The sequence below is a fragment of the Centrocercus urophasianus genome, unplaced genomic scaffold (genome assembly GCF_019232065.1).
Source record: "Centrocercus urophasianus isolate 14NV4802_14NV808 unplaced genomic scaffold, USGS_Curo_1.0 seq_13, whole genome shotgun sequence".
NCBI classification, from domain to species: Eukaryota; Metazoa; Chordata; class Aves; order Galliformes; family Phasianidae; genus Centrocercus; species Centrocercus urophasianus.
In genome coordinates, this window is record NW_024884475.1 from 15572834 (window position 1) to 15589539 (window position 16706).

At 37.9% G+C, this 16706-nt stretch overlaps 1 protein-coding gene across 2 annotated transcripts in view; it reads right to left on the reverse strand.

Annotated features, from left to right (window-relative positions):
• Positions 1-16706, reverse strand: part of KCNIP4 (potassium voltage-gated channel interacting protein 4) — a 281459-nt gene that overhangs the window by 93671 nt on the left and 171082 nt on the right. The gene's annotated exons all lie outside the window — the stretch shown is intronic.

Consider the following 16706-nt stretch of genomic DNA (forward strand, 5'->3'; position numbering starts at 1 on the left):
TATTTATAGACCTGGATCAGGTCCCCTCTCAGTCTTCTTTTCTCAAGGCTGAACAGACCCAGTTCACTCAGCCTTTCTTTATAGGAGAGATGCTCCAGGCCCTTCACCATCGTTGTGGCCCTCCGCTGGACTCTTTCCAAGAGATCCTTGTCTTTTTTGTACTGGGGAGCCCAGAACTGGACGCAGTACTCCAGATGAGGCCTTACCAGGGCAGAGTAGAGGGGGAGGATCACCTCCCTCAAAAAGAAACTATGAAATAAACACAGGAAGGACACCTATGTGCAGGTCATCTGAATTCATAATCTTCAAATTCTTGTTGAGATCAGATGTGAGTTTATTAGGCAAGTTATCTGGCTGACAATGAATTTAATCCTCCTATTAGCTAGCTAGTAAGATATCTGTTCATAGGCAACAATTTTCAGTTTTCAAACAAAAACCTTAGATCCAAAGAAAAAAACTGTGGCCAGAAGAAAATATTCTGGGAATTAGGAGAAGTGATTACATAGATCTTTTCAAGAATTATATTCAGAGTAAAAGAATTCATACTTCTGAATGTAGCAACTTCTCCATAGGCTGCTACAGATAAATACACAATACTATGTAATTTTATAAAATGCTTAGAAAAATGAGGCTAATATACAAAATTATTTTGTTTACCTCTCCAGTGCTGCAGCTACTGAAAAGCACAAAACTGCAGTAGCAGAGTACTTATCCTACCAAAATTGCAGAAAAACTTTCTCTAGACAGAAGACCTATGGAAAATGTAATTACCTAAAATGAAATTTGTCAGATTTCATATATCATCTTTAGTATTTACATTCAGTGACCTAGATCTTTAATGATTGTAAGTGGATATAGTCTGAGAAAATTAAAAAGAAAATAATAGATCAACACGTGTATAGATGATAAACCAAAGATATCTTTTCAAGGGAGAAAATATGATATCCAAGATGCTGATTAGTTGGTCTCATACTTTGAAGTAAATTACACTAAAATAATGCTGAAGCTACAAACATCCAGAGTTGATTTCCTCATTTTAGGTATGGAATGGGGATTTATTATTTTTATTACTATTACAATTTTCTTTGTTTTCACCTGACTCTCACTTGCTCCTGGAAGCTTGTGTTCTTACTTTGATCTAAATCAAAGGACTGCGGCTGTTACTGATCTGAAAGCAAGAATTGAATCCCAAAAGAAAAACATTACCAAACTCTCTCCCGTGACTTAACAGCTACAGGTAGTTTCGTTTTCCTATAAAATTATTTGTTATAACTTGTTATATAATTATTCTTCAAGTAGCTACTGCACAAGTGAATTGTAAATTAAACAGATTGGCCATGGGAGTAACAGAAGCATTTTAATTTATAAAGCTTTAGCAAAGCATTAGAGAGAAACCATTTCTTTTCTAAACAAGGTTAAATTACATTTAATAATAATAAGTAATCCAATTCTGCTTTGTTTTACTGCAAGGCCCACTGGCTTACTTGGCAAACTAAATTATCTCTAAATTATATGATTACAACCTCAGCTCATAGATCTGTTCTACTTTTTACATTAAATCACCCTTGCTATTGCAGCAGGAGGAATTGTCACTACCAGGTTTATAAGTACAAATGCATGCTTATATTGTAGAACTACAGTATAATGTAACTATTAGAAGGCAGTTGGACATATGTAAGGCAGTGCAAGCACGGAAAGGTACCCTGAAAGGAGTACAGGAATCTGCCAGAGTGTGTAGGGACTGGGTCAGGAAGGCCAAGGCCCAGCTTGAACTAGACTTGGCAAGGGTTTCAAGTAAGAATAAGACTTCTACAGGTACATCAATCAGAAAAGGAAAGTCCAAGAAGGTGTACCAACCCTTTGTGAGCAATAGAGGCAGGCTGATAACAACACACATGAAGGCTGAGGTGCTCAACACATTTTTTGCCTCAGCCTTCACTGGCAACTGCTCCTCACACACCCCTCAAGTGGATGAGTCGAAAGGTAAGAACTGGGGGGGGGGATTGCCCCTCCTGCTGTTAGCAAAGATCAGGTTCGTGACCACCTGAGGAACTTGAACATCCGTAACTGAGTCTCCATGAAACACATCCCAGAGTCCTGAGGTAACTGGTAACATAGCTCCCAAGCCACAGTCAATGATATTTCAAAAGTCATGGCAGTCAGGTAAAGCTCCTGGTGACTGAGAAAAAGTCTGTTTTCCAGAAAGGTAAAAAGGATGACCCAGCCTCACCTCAGTGTCAGGGAAGATCATGGAACAGATCCTCTTGAAAGCTATATTAAGGCACATGGAAGGCAGGGAGGTAATATGAGACAACCAGCATGGTTTCACTGATGGCAAGTTCTGCTTTACCAATGTACTGGCCTTCTATGATGGTGTAAATACATTAATGATAGATGAAGTAATCTATCTGGACTTCAGGCCCTTGACACAGTCCCCACAACATTCTTCTCTCCAAATTACAACAATATGGACTTGATGGGTGGATTGTTTGATGGATGAAGAACTGGCTGAACAGGATTGTACCCAGAGAGTGGTGGTCAATGGCTGAATGTCTGAACGGAGATCAGTGATGAGTGGTGCCCCTCTGGGATCAGCTCTGGGACCAATACTCTTTAATATCTTCATCAATGACATCCACAGTGAGACGGAGTGCACCCTCAGCAAGTTTGCAGATGACACCAAGCTACACGGTGTGGTTGATGTGCCCAATGTGCAGGATGCTGCCCAGAGGGATCTAGACAGCTGAAGCAGTGGGCCCAGGAGAATCTCAACAAATCCAACAAATCCAAATGCAATGTCTTGCACGTAGGTCATAGCAAGCCCTACTATCAGTATAAGATGGTGAAAGGATAAGCCATGATTTTGCCAAAAACAATTTCAGGGTACTGGTGCATGGCAAGCTGGACATGAGCCAGCAGTGTGCCCTCACAGCCCAGAAAGTCAGCCATACCCTGGGCTCCATCAAAAGAAGGACAGCCAGTAGGTCAAGGGAGGTGACCTTGCCCATCTACTCTGAGCTGGTGAGACCTTCCCTGAAGCACTGCATCCTTATGTGGAATCCTGAATACGGGAGAGACATGAACTTGTTGGACTGTATCCAGAAGAGGGCCACAAAAATGATCCAAGGAATGGAACACCCCTCCTCTGAGAGGAGGCTGAGAGAGCTGAAACTATTCAGGCTAAAGAAGAAAAGGGCACCTCATCAAATATCTGACGGGAGGTGCAAAGATAGAGCCAGACTCTTTTCTCTGGTGCCCAATGCCAGGACAAGAGGCAACACAAGCACAAACAAACACAAGAGCAGGGGCAACGCTTAGAGGCTGCTTCCAGCTTTAACTATTCCATGAAAATAAACCAGAAAATAAACCTTTTAGGGCCAGTTCTCTTATTGCTCCTAGACAATGAAGGCCATTTCCAGTGTATGCATCTCAATGAAAAAGGGAATGAGTTTAATTCAGAGAAATTTTAGTAGTAATTCTCGTCAGGGCATGATATCAGGGAGATATACAGGATATATAACACTCTGAAAGGAGCAAGGGCACTGCTTTTATTTGTTCCCTTGTTTTTCACATTTTTCTCTCGGTTAGGAGTCTTGTGGGATTTTAAAATCCCCCACCAAAAGTATGAGTTTGGCAGAGTACTAATGATTCAGAAAATTTACTTCGGAAAATGTAAAGATTTTGTGTGCTAGACTCTCATTAGTTCTCAAAAGAAAGTAGTAGCAAATCGTTACTAGGGAGGGACTGGAAGAAAGAATATAAAATCATGACGCTTTGGAGTTCCAAATACAGTCCTGGGTAACAATTTGTTCTTACAGTGATATTGGAGGATCCATGCAGCCCAATGAAAAATGATCTGCCCCAGCAGATTTGCTGTTTTAGCACTTGGGTTGGAAGGGATCTTTAAGATCATCTAGTTCCAACCCTCCTGCTATAGCCAGGGACACCTCCTACAAGGTATTCCATCCAGCGTGGCCTTGAATGCTTCCAGAGAGAGGGCATCCACAACCTCTCCGAGCAATCTGTTCCAGCATCACACCATCATCATAGTAAAGGTTAATGGTTTATATAGTTTATAATTAATCCCTTTCTCTCTCTCTTTTTTTTTTTTTTTTTTAATACTTTTAATGTATATAGGACATGTCTATATCATTAGTACTTTTAAAGTTTGTCATTCATAAGACAAATTTACGTAGGAAGAAATTAAGTCTATAACAAAAGGTGCTCAGGAAGCAGGCAAATTCTCTTGGTGAATTCAAGTCTGGTATATTTTTTCTTCCTAATTAATTACTCTGTCTAGCATACCACCGAAGATGCATTTGATATCTGCTCTGGGTCGCAAGCTAACAGAATGCAGTAGCTGTCTCACTTCTTTGCTACTTCTTCTTGTTACATTTTTAATTGTTTTGAGGGAAAGGGAATGCAACTGCTGTAAAGGTTAAACAATACTTGCTACATTATTTGTTGAACAGAAGCTCCCATTCAGCAGGGCAACGGGATTTCTGATCCCCAAAGAAGCTTCTCAGTAGTATCAATGTGTAAAGAATTAGCAAACATTTTAGTATAGGTAGAGATAAATGCAAGAATAATTAAATGGCTTGAACAAATGCAATAATTTCTGCTCCGTCCTGAACAATAGCACCTACTGGAGTATTTGGAAAGGCATGCTATATTGATTAAAAAAGAAACAAAAATGCATATCTACATAGATTTTTCTTTAAAAATACTCAAAAAACTCAAGATGTTTTTTTTACGATAGAAATAAAATGATGTGCTGACACAGAACTAAGGCAGAACACAGATAAGCAAAATGCATATTATAAAAAAATATAAAAAGACACAAAAGTTAAAGGAATAATTCTAACCCTCTCTGCTTCTTTGGAGCTATCAGTGGAGAGCATCCAAAGGAAGGCTATAAGGATGGTGAAGGGTCTGGAGGAAAAGATGGATAAGGAACATATGAGGCCCCTAGGGTTTGTTCAGTCCGGAGCAGAGCAGGCTGAGGGGTGGCCTCATGGCAGCAGCCGCTCCTGACAGGCAGCGCTGAGCTCTGCTCTCTGTGACAGTGACAGGACCTGAGGGAACATGGAGCTGCAATAGGGCGCGGTCAGGTTAGGTGCTAGGAAAAGGTTCTTCACCGGAGCGTGGTGGATGTGGAACAGGCTCTCCAGAGCAGTGCTCTGGCATCACGCTGCCAGAATTCAGGCAGCATTTGGACAATACTCTCATAGTCATAGGCTGGTCCTGCATGGAGCCAGAAGCTGGACTCAATGAACCTTGTGGATCCCTTCCAACTCAGGATATTCAGTAACTCTACAATATTCCAGGCATGCAGGAGCAACATTCAGCTTATTTTTAAATTTTCAAGCTGTCCGGTGGTCCAATTAGCATTTTACAGATGTCCTGTGCTGAGAAGCAGTAGGGGTGCTAGTAAGTTCCGAAACCAAATTTTACTGCAGGGACAGTTTCAATCTTCTTTTTGAAACAGAAAAAGGGTCCTGGACACCTTCAGGGTACCAGACCTCAGCTGCAGCCCTGTCCACAGTGTGAATGACTGGTTCAACGCTCTGTGCAATACAGCTCTTCTGAATAAGGAAAAGCAGGTACCAGCACTGACTATACAGGACAAACATCTAATGTTTTGGGGGTAGCTGCTACATTGTAAAGTAAATCAAGAGCTATTTTCCAAAGAATAAAGAGACAGAAACTTCATGCGTGGTCCTGGGCATAGCTGCATGCTGCTTTTTGAAGCAACTGGTAACCAGTGACCCTTCTGACTTGCTACAGTGCAGCCTTTTTAGTTCAAAAGTGGCTCGAACCAATTTTCTGTGAGAGATTATCATTAGTTTCCTTTTGTTTCCTTGAGATACAACCTCAAGCAGTAAAATAAATATTGAGAATCATTTTTCATCCAGAATCATGGCCTTAGGTAAAAAAGCAATAGCAAAGATGTAAAAACAATAGGAAGAGAGCTATTACAGTATGAAAAACTTGTTCTTTTTTTCCCCTAAAAAGAGAAACTTTGTCTTAGGAATTTCTTGGTTCAAATTTGGAATTCTTCTCTGTTATTTATCCTTTCCTCACCCTGTAAAAAGCAAACATCATTTCTGTGCAATTATATGAATTTTATCATATGGAAATGTTAACTTTAAAACCAGACAGTTCTACTATATATATCATTACATATACTCGAAGAAATTCATATATATAAATGTCAGACAAATAGTCTAGTGAAGAAATTAACAATTTTTTTTCCAGAAGAGATTTTCATGAAGTAGGAGAGTATGATGAACTAAGAAATATCCCATAAGGAATATGAATTCTGATTGATGCTATTTATTTGTTTGCGCCTATGAAAATGGATATGTTTTAGAAGTTTTTGTCAGTGATTTTCTCCTATTTTCTCATCTAAGTGGTTTTTGACTTTTAACAAATGCATTCTTTGTTGCTCCTGAACACTTGAAACTCCACAGTGGTAGAAAGACTAGTAATTATTACAGAGAATGGTGGGAAGAATGGAAATTTCCAACAAGATGTCAAGAAGACACTGAGGCAAAGTAAAATGTGCAGGAAGCTTACAAAGAAAGGAAAGGATCAGTGGCTAAACACTTTTAATACGTGATATTTTTCATGGAGGAACGCAACATCCTTGTGGTTTACTAGCAACTCATTTGTACACACAGTAACAGACAGAAGTTGATACATTTTTCATTTCTGAAATGCTACTGAATTGCAGAATAAATCGCAAAGAAGATTTGTAGTTCTGGTGCAGTGAAATATCTTGAGATCTTAGGTCCATAACATATTATGCCACTTTCATCTGTCTGCCATCTTTTATCTGCTGTTTCCACTGTCCTTTAGAACTAATAGCAGTCTTTATCATAATTGTTCTAGCTGTGTCTAAAGAAGTCTAAAGGAGTGACATCTCTTAACTCTCTTTAAATTTCTTTTTAAGCAGCAAACCAATTTATAATATATAGAAAGTAGCAATCTTCTGAAGTCAACAGAAGAGATTGTTTTTAAGTACAGCTAATCATTTGCTTTTTCCTTTCATCTCCTTCCACCACCACAGTATATTCATCTGTTAGCAGATCACAATCCATTTAGCTGAAGTGTGAACCAAGACTGACCACACAACTTTATTACATTTGGTGACGCCATTTTTATATTATGAAGGATTGAAAGTGCTCACTCTTATAGATTTATTCCATAAGTGCTGGGAAATATACTCCTCACTATAGATAGTCACTGCTCATTGGTCAATAGCATTAAAATATGACATAAAACAAACAAATAAACACATAAAAGCCCTTTTTCTTGTTTGCTCCAGACAACTAGCTCACCAAGCCCCACAATACAGCCAGTTCAATGACACTCCAGATGTATATATGTAACCATACATATAACCAGTGAGTCAGTAACAATTACTGGTAATGCAGGTATAGGAATGAATGCCTTCATGAAATTCAGGATCCACTTTATATGGAGGATTGCCTCTACCCTTCCCATCCTCCCCAAATAATGTGCTAACCTTTTTCTTCCTGAATGAACTCTGACCTCAGAATGTACCATTTGCCAGTGAGGACAGGTACTGACTCTCCCAGAATGTTAGACATATCTTTCCTAAGGTGTCTTTCAGCAAAGAAGAAGTAATCTGCCTAAAGAGATAGCTAAGAACCAGTTAGCTTGTCAGCTACATCTTATCGGCTGCCGTGATTTCCATTCATAGGTCTGTGAACAGGAGAAACCAGAAACCTGAAGATCATGTTTCAAATAGAAATATCCCTGAACCAAGTAGAACAAAGTAAAGCTTTTCTTTGCTTGGAAGCTAGAATATTTTCAACAAAGTTAAAGAATTCTAAGAAGCTTTGTAGTGATCTAGCGAATTTCAAATTAACAAGGCAAAGTAAATGAAACCAAAGTGTGCTTTTACACCTTATACTGCACACCTTAATCTCCATGAAGGTAATTGCAGTACAACTGTATCATAATATTATGCCAGATCCATTTCACATATTGTGCTAGATAAGTACTGCAACTGCAAATTAGTTTTGATCAGTACTGCCACCTGCTAATAGCAAAAGCCACTTTTGTACCTAGCAAGCTGCTGTGTAGAATACTAGCGCACAGAATTTCTGCTCATAATCACCAAGACCAATGACAAGATAAAGAAATCTTTATTGTTTTCTCTTTTATTCTTGCCTAATATCACGGTGGAGTTATATCCAATTTATTGTTTGGGGCTTGAAAATACAAATCTAAAAGAAGGAAATTCTACCTTCATGTTTGCAAATGTATTGTTGAAATATGAGGGGGAATGAATCAGGCAGTCAGAAATAGGTGGCTGAAGACATGCAGTTAAAGAACGCAGAAAGAAAAGCTCCTAAAAAGGACTAGACAAGATGCAGCAGCAATAGGAGCAGTTCTCTGACTTTTGATATAAAGTCAGGCATTGCAAACTTTTGTTTAAGTAGTGTAAATAGAATATTAAAAATTCATAATTTCTTAATCAGTATAATAGTTCAGGTGCATTCACTCTAAGGCATCACACAGTGTTGTATGAGTGAACCACAAGCAGTGCACCGTTAAAGAAGACAGCATGGAGGGACAGAAAAAATGTTTCAGAGAAAAAATGTTTGTAGCTCTCATGAACATAAATGCACCAGATGATATCTTGGGTCTAAATCACCCATATTGGAATAAATCAAAACCTGTCTCCCTATCCAACCATGATTAATAAAAATGACCAAGACAAATATTCATAAATATTCATAAAAATTCATAACACTGGACTATGATTTCTCATAACCTATTCAGCTTATATTCTTATAAGTCAAATGAGTATGAAGTAGAAACCAAAATATCAAATATGCAGAAATATCAAGAAAAAAAATCTCTTTTAGTGACTTAGTCCATTTTCTACCTTAATTGTACTTTTTTAATCTCTCTACACTTAAAATACAAAAGCGACAGATTTCTACTGGCAATAGAAAGGTCATTATCCAAACGAGTTTAAAGTTATTGTTAAGAATTTTAGAAGTAGCACAAATTAAACAGTTACACTGAATCAAGAACACTAGCAGTTATGTGATTGACTCATGCACACTGCAGTGTTGCTGTAAAGACCTAAGGACATCTTATTAAAAAGCACTGATGAGGTAGGTGGAGCACATTTTGTAATGTAAAAATCATACTCATTAGTGTGACAGGACATATAGATAGGAACAGGACCTGGGACTGAGCTACATTAGGAGATATAGTTAATGAAAAGACCAAAGCTGCGCAGATTTACAGGAGTTTCACTGCTTACAGATTGGACTTGTTCATTTAAATACAAAAGAGTAGTTGATGAATGCTGCTACACTGACAGCTGGTAATGGCTGTGAATGTGGTACCAAGATAAAAATGACACAGTCTCCTTGTATACAGGATAATTCTTTCATCTTATGAATTTTATGCTGCTATCAGCATTTAAGACAAAGCATATTAAGAAAAATAAGTGCTGTGGTAAAATGAGTTTCAAATACTACACCTTTTGTCCTTACTTTGCAGCTTCTCAAACTTGGACTCAACCAGCAGCACATAAGGAATGACAGAAGTATGGAAATTTGTATGCAGTTCAAATAATACTTTCTGTTTACATAGATTCTATGTACAACAGAAATCTACATTAAGTACTTATTCAAATTCTGCATAGTGAGGAGCAGGAACTCCATGCTACTTTCACAAAACTAAAACTTGCTTATGCCAAAATACAATCATGCTAAGGTGTTTGTGTTTGTTTGCTTGTTGTTAAGATTTCTTTTTACTCTCAGGAAAATGATAACATCCAATTGTAAGACTTACTTTGTTGATACTTGAAAAAATGTTTTTAGATCTTTGTTTGAGAGCTGTTACATATAATTTACTGCCATGTTGTCATCCATATCGTTACCTGCTATTGTTTGCAGTTGCATCACTAACATTCTTTTACAGAGTTCTGCTTGGTGAGCTTTTATATTTTGTCTCAGTTTATACTTTTGGCCTCTTAATCGTCTCAAGCCATTGCTGTGTATAGAACTTAAACAAAAGCATACAAGGTGCTTTTAACTTTAAATATTTGGCTTAGTATGATTTATCAAATAAATTGTCAAATTGATGATTAAAGCTAGTGGAGAAAACTATGTAAGACTTTTGGTCTCTGTGGCCATATACCCATTTTCACTGTGCAATTAAACATTCAAAACCTATTAATGCAGTTGTGCCAATACAGACAGATATCTACTACCTTCTCATATTGTGTGTCAGATTTTCTTATATCTATATGCATACAGAGTTTATGCTATCTGTACAACACTGTGCTTAAAACTAGTTGGAGAAAAAGAACTCAGGTATTTTTAAGCAGATATTTGTTAGCTATGTTGTACGTTATATTGTTACTGTCACAGAATTATATTTTGGCACTAAAACCTATGTCCTTACGTTTCTCTTACATGTAATTACTGGATGCAATGTCACCAGTATATTTTGTTATTTACCTTCTTCAAAACAACCAAACTGTGACAAACTAAGGAAATACTCATAAGCTGGCTCTTTTTCAGAATATACAGTATATTCTCTTTGATCAAGCCTCAAATGGAAACCACTCAGCATGCTTGGATGTACTTGCTTCCCTTCTCTTTACTTTTACTAGTTTTGCACTGCACAGATGTGCAAATGCATGCACATTTCATCTAGAGGTGGAAGTGCTTCCTGACCTGCACAGCTGTAACCAGTGTTCCTGCAGACTACTGTCCCTTCTATCTCACAGTGCACAAGGGTGCAACCCCCTCTGCAGATAAACCAGCATTTTGATTTAGAATGGAAGAGCAGCTTTGAAACAAAACACAAAATTATTCCTGGATACACAATGATGGCTAGAAGCATACAGCAATTTGGTCTTGTATGAACTCACTTCCTTCTGCAGTCCACCTGGAAGATCTCTGCAGGCACCGATCAAATGCAATCCAATCCATAAAAGATCCATAAACTCCAAATGTCTGGTCATTGGAACAGCTTCAGCCTGCATGTGGTTTGGTTGTTAAAGCCAAGAACTCAGGCTAACTTTACTTGGAAGTCCAAAATCACTGAGCAGCACCGCAGCATAAAGACAGACTGCACAACCAAACACTTAAATCTACTGAGCCATTCCAGATTGCATTACTTACATTACTTACAAATGCTGATACAGCTTCTCAGTGTTTTATTCTGATTCAAGTAAAGCTGGATCCAACTTTGTACTACTGAAAGACCTCTGACTTGCAACCAATAGCATTCTCACAGAGGTCTGTGCACAGCTGCTGACATACACAAATGCACATTCAGGAGACAACTGCCTAATCAGCTGGAATTTTGAGTCATTCAATGCTGGAATTTTGAGTCACAATTCAATCTACAAATACATTTATTGTGCAACCTGACATGTTTTATTAAGCTGTAGTTTATTTTCTTTAGTACAGTTATTTAAGCACAAAATTCAGCATGATTAACAAAGTGGGATGAGAATACTCGCTGTAATGTGTTTTTGTGTTTGTTTTTCTTTCCCCCCATCCCTTTCCAGAAAGCATATTGCCAAACTGCCTTGAATTTCATGAGGCGTTTAACTGAAAAAATGCAAAACAGAGCAGAAATTTCATCATAGTATTGTGGAGAAAAATCCCGCTCTGACCATCCACTGTAGAAATAATGAATTGATTGAGATCTGAGTAAAGTTTCATATATTCTTTTAAGTTTTGGAATATTCTCATTACTATGATAATTAAAATGCATGCTCAAAAGTTATTAGTTCTTACATACAAGAGCACAGTAATGCTTGCTGTTTTAGCAGCACATCTCTTCACATATGGCTCTCGCGCCATTTCTTTACAGCAGGCTTTTATGCTGCTGTAAAATGTAGGTGATTATAACAATATACTTTTAAGTAGTTTTCAATGTCTTAACGCAGTAGAAAAAGCAGCTTAAGATTAATAAATATATACGCATTCTATAAATTCATATTGTATTTTCTGTATCGAAACCAAGTAGCAATGAACCCTATATCCCTATATTAAGTAGTACATTTTACTAACAGAAAAATCATAGAATTTAGTAAATTATGATTGAAAAAACCTTTTGCAGCTGTTTAGTTGCATTGTATCATTAATTCCCTTATTCCAAGAAGGTTGATTAGTATCTCACAGTAGGGTGACTTTTTTTCTATTCCTGTCTCTGACGCATCCTGCCTGTGTGGATGATTCTTGTGCTAAACTTCACGCTGGGTCACAGAGGCAGAGAAGAACAAACAATGTTAGCAGCGCTGTTCTAAAAGCAGGCGCTGCATTTTCAACATGCTGATCTTTAGATCAATCATAGTTTTCAAACACGGCTTTTTCCTCAAAGGCTTTTCCAATGTTCTCATCATGAACACCTCATTTACAGCTTCACGATTCATCTGCTCAATTTACTCAAAATGGAAGAGAGCACTAAGATAAAAATTTCATTAAATGAGACAAGATAAAGAGCAAAAGTTATTTTAAATTAAAATTCAAAGTGTGATCTGGAAGCATTTGTTTCCTTATTTCACTGCACTGACTATCTCAAACAAAATCTTTGAAGTAGATGATTTCCTGGCCAAAGAACCATCAACGATAACTTTGCTATTGTTTCAACTGTTCTTACCTGTTCAGCAACATATCGCTTTTAAAATAATGTATGCATAAATAAGGTAAGTCATCAAATTATGGGAATTAGATTTTGATTACTAATGGAAGTTTGATGTTTAGTTCAGTTCACTGAAGTACAACAAAACTGTAAGCTGCACTCTCAAATTTGATCTCTCCCCCCAAACATGTGCAAATCTGAAATAAACTAAAATCTTAGTACTATCTACTTAAATACCTTCCAACATGGTATTAATGACTTAAATAGCAATGCAGAGGTGAATCTGCTGTATCTTGAATAGTGTTTTAATTGTTCCAACCTAGATTACACCAATACTACATTTAAAGAACTGAAACTGCACTATTATTAAACTATTTATTAGTCCTGTTTTCTAACAAAACCTTGTTTTTGCCAGAAAGTTTACCCTATATGTTGTGGTATGCATTTTAAATTCAGATTTTCATATTTGATGAAAGTAGTCTCCTGGCATAATGCATAATTTATACACTTCATAAGAATAACTGTAAACAAATTATCGTACTGACAAAAGAACATCTACAACAGAAATATCTGCAAGAAACACAGTAATTACAAAACAAACAAGATTTGCAGAGAAGACTGGCAGCTTTTTAAAGAGGTTGAAAATATCTTTCTCCCCACAGGAACAACAAAATGCGCATATATGCGTACATACACATAGAACTATTCAAGGCTTTTATTTGTTCAGTAATCAATTCAATTACAATGTTTTCTGAGGGTGCATCTTTGGTTAATATCACATAGGAGTTATAATCTACATGTACTCAACTGAAAGAGTTATCCTTATTTAAACAATAACATGAAATTAAAAACCACGCCAAAACAAACAAACAAAAAACCAAACCACCCACATTTCTAAAATGCTGACATCATTCACTTACACTCCAGTGTAAGTGAATCTATCAGCACTCTCCATTTGGGAGGGCTGCAGTAAAGTGTGGTATCTTGCAAACAAAATGGTTTGTTGCACAGGTTGATGTAGTGCAAACTCTCCAGAAGAAGAGGAATAAGCAGTACTCAAAAGGACTATATGTTTAACTCCAACATTGATAAGTCAAAAAAAATGTTATGGTCAGTGATAATGATATCTGCAGATAAATCTGAATGAATTACTGCACTTAATTTTCATTACCTACACAGACTAAGAATTGGAGGCTTGCCAACATGACTCTCATCTACAAGAAAGGCTGTAAAGATGATCCAGGGAACTAAAGGCCCACCAGCCTGACCTGACCTCAGTGCCAGAAAAGGTTATGGAGCAAATCATCTTGAGATCACATGGCATATGAAAGACAACAGGGGGATTGGGCCCAGTCAGCACAGGCTCATTAAAGGCAGATCCTATATGATGAACTTGATCTCCTCCGATCAAGTGACATGCCTGGTGATGAGGGAAAGGCTGATGACCTGGACTTCAGCAAAGCTTTTGATTCTGCCTCCTGCAGTATTCTTCACAGATAGGTACAATCTTTGCCAGGTAAAGAACTGGCTGGATGGCCAGGCCCAGAGAGTGGTGGTAAATGGGGCTAAATTCAGCTGGCGATTGGTCACGAGTAGCTCCCCAGGGGTCAGTATTGGGGTCTGTTCTGTTCAGTGCCTTTACTAACGACCTGGATGAGGGCATTGAGTGCACCCTCAGTAAGTTTGCAGATGCCACCAAGCTGGCAGGAAGTATCAATCTGCTTGGGGGTAGGAAGGCCCTTCAGAGGGATCTGGATAGGCTGTATTGCGAGGCAGAGGCAAACAGGATGAAATTCAACAAGACCAATGCAGGGTCCTGCATGATGGCCACAACAACGCCAGGCAACGCCACTGGCTTAGGGCAGAGTGGATGGAAGACTGTATGGAAGAAATGGACCTGGGGATGTTGGTCAATGCTCAGCTAAACGTGACCAAGCTGTGTGGCCAAAAAGGTCACACAGGATCCTGGCTTGGATCACACATAGTGCTGCCAACAGAAGCAGGGAAGCAATTGTCCCTCTGTACTCAGCACTGGTGAAGGCCACACTTTCAGTACTGTGTTTAGTTTTGGGCCCCTCACTACAGGAAAGACACTGAGGCCCTGGAGCGTGCCCGACAAAGGGCAACAAAGCTGGTGAGAGGTCTGGAGCACAAGTCTTACAGGGAGCAGTTGAGGGAACTGGGATTGTTTAGTCTGGAGGCTCAGGAGAGACCCTTACCACTCTCTACAACTATCTGAAAGGAGGTTCTGGTGGGTTGGGGGTCACCCTCTTCTCCCATGTAACAAGAGTTAGGATGAGAGGGAACAGCTTCAAGTTGCACCAGGAGAGATTCAGGTTGGACATTAGGAAAAATCTGTTCTCCAAAAGAGTAAGCAGACACTGGAATGGACTGCCCAGGGAGGTGGTAGAGTCATCATCCCTGGAAGTGTTCAAGAAACATTTAAATATCGTGCTGAGGGACATGGTCTAGCAGGAAATATCGGTGGTAGGTGGGAGGTTGGACTAGATGATCTTGGAGATCTTTTCCAGCCTTGGTGATTTTATGATCAGCTCAGAAACTGAGATCACAAAATGTAACAGAAGAGACATAAAAAGAGGCCAGATGAGCTTTCCTTTCACAGTCTTTAATCACAAAACTATTTTTATATTCCTTGTGATTTACTGGATTTTCAGAGTAAGGAAATATTTTCAAGATCCACTTCACTGGAAGAAAGCAAGCAGTATTTAACTGAAGACTTCTGTCTTTGGTGAGAAGAAAATACTCATACTGCTAATCTGTTTGACACTAAAACTTCTCAGATGTAGTTAACTGTCCAAATGGGAACCATTTGAATGATAAGTTTTCTTTTTCTTATGGATTCACTTATCACAAAATACCAGGAGATTTCTTTTTAATTTTTTTTTTATTTTTTTTTTTTTAATAAATCAAACTGTTCAAATAGAGAGAGACAGGTATTTCCCTGCCATTTTCAATACAAGCAAGAAATAACTAATCCAAAAGAACATACCTGTCTGCAAAGTATTCTGTTTGGCTAACTCTGGGTAAGGCTTATATTATAATTGACAATACATACTATACAAAAAGGAAATTAATTGGAGAATCAACCTAGATTTTTTTTTTTTTCATTTCTTCTATTGTTCAAGCATTTGTGTTGTATTCTAAATCAACTGCTAAAGCCTGAAAAATAAACTGAACCAATATTTGCTACAATTTCATTTGTTCATTACGTTAAGAAACAAACATAGGACAGTATAACATTCACATGATTAAATAATTTTTAAACCTTGCATACATCAAAGCTAGGAAAAAGTTGGCTCAAATAACCATGCAATCTAACACGTAGCTACATAACATACGAAATACTCCATAATTGGCCACTTTATCATGGATTATGTATATCCACAGAGCAGTACTCAGCACATACTATCTAACAGGCCATAAATCTTCTCCCTAGTTTGTCTGTGCTTGTCTTGTAAGTGCAGCATAAGTAGTATTTGCTGCTCACAAAGGGCAAGATAAAGCACTGTTAGGTGTCACAAGTGTTATCATCAAATAATACCATGACTGAGACTGAGCAGGATATCCCAGTTCCTCTTAAATACTCCTTCATCCATTGCAATGCAACTTCTATTAATACATTTCATGCAAACCAGGATGGATGTAGTATTTATACAGCCCTTGCTGGCAAGAAACTAGGTAAGAAGGAACTAATGAGTAATATCTGTTAGCTAATGTATTCAGTTAAAGTAGCTAAATCAAATCTGGACTTCACTCTTAACATTCTTAGAAGTACTGCACTCTTCTGTTCCCTTTTCCTTCAGAAAAGAAAGTAGGGTCAGGTATGATATTTTAAATGAACTCAAAGAATGCCACATTCTTTCCATCTTGGACTCCGTTTATGGACCACATATACAACATTTATGGAAATAAAGTGGTTTTGACTAACCTTTACAAAGGAGAAAGTGTTCAGTTTTGAGGATAAATTTGAAAATAGAATTAAGACAACAAATATTTTCATGTTACCCTAAGCTGTCAGAAATAATCAC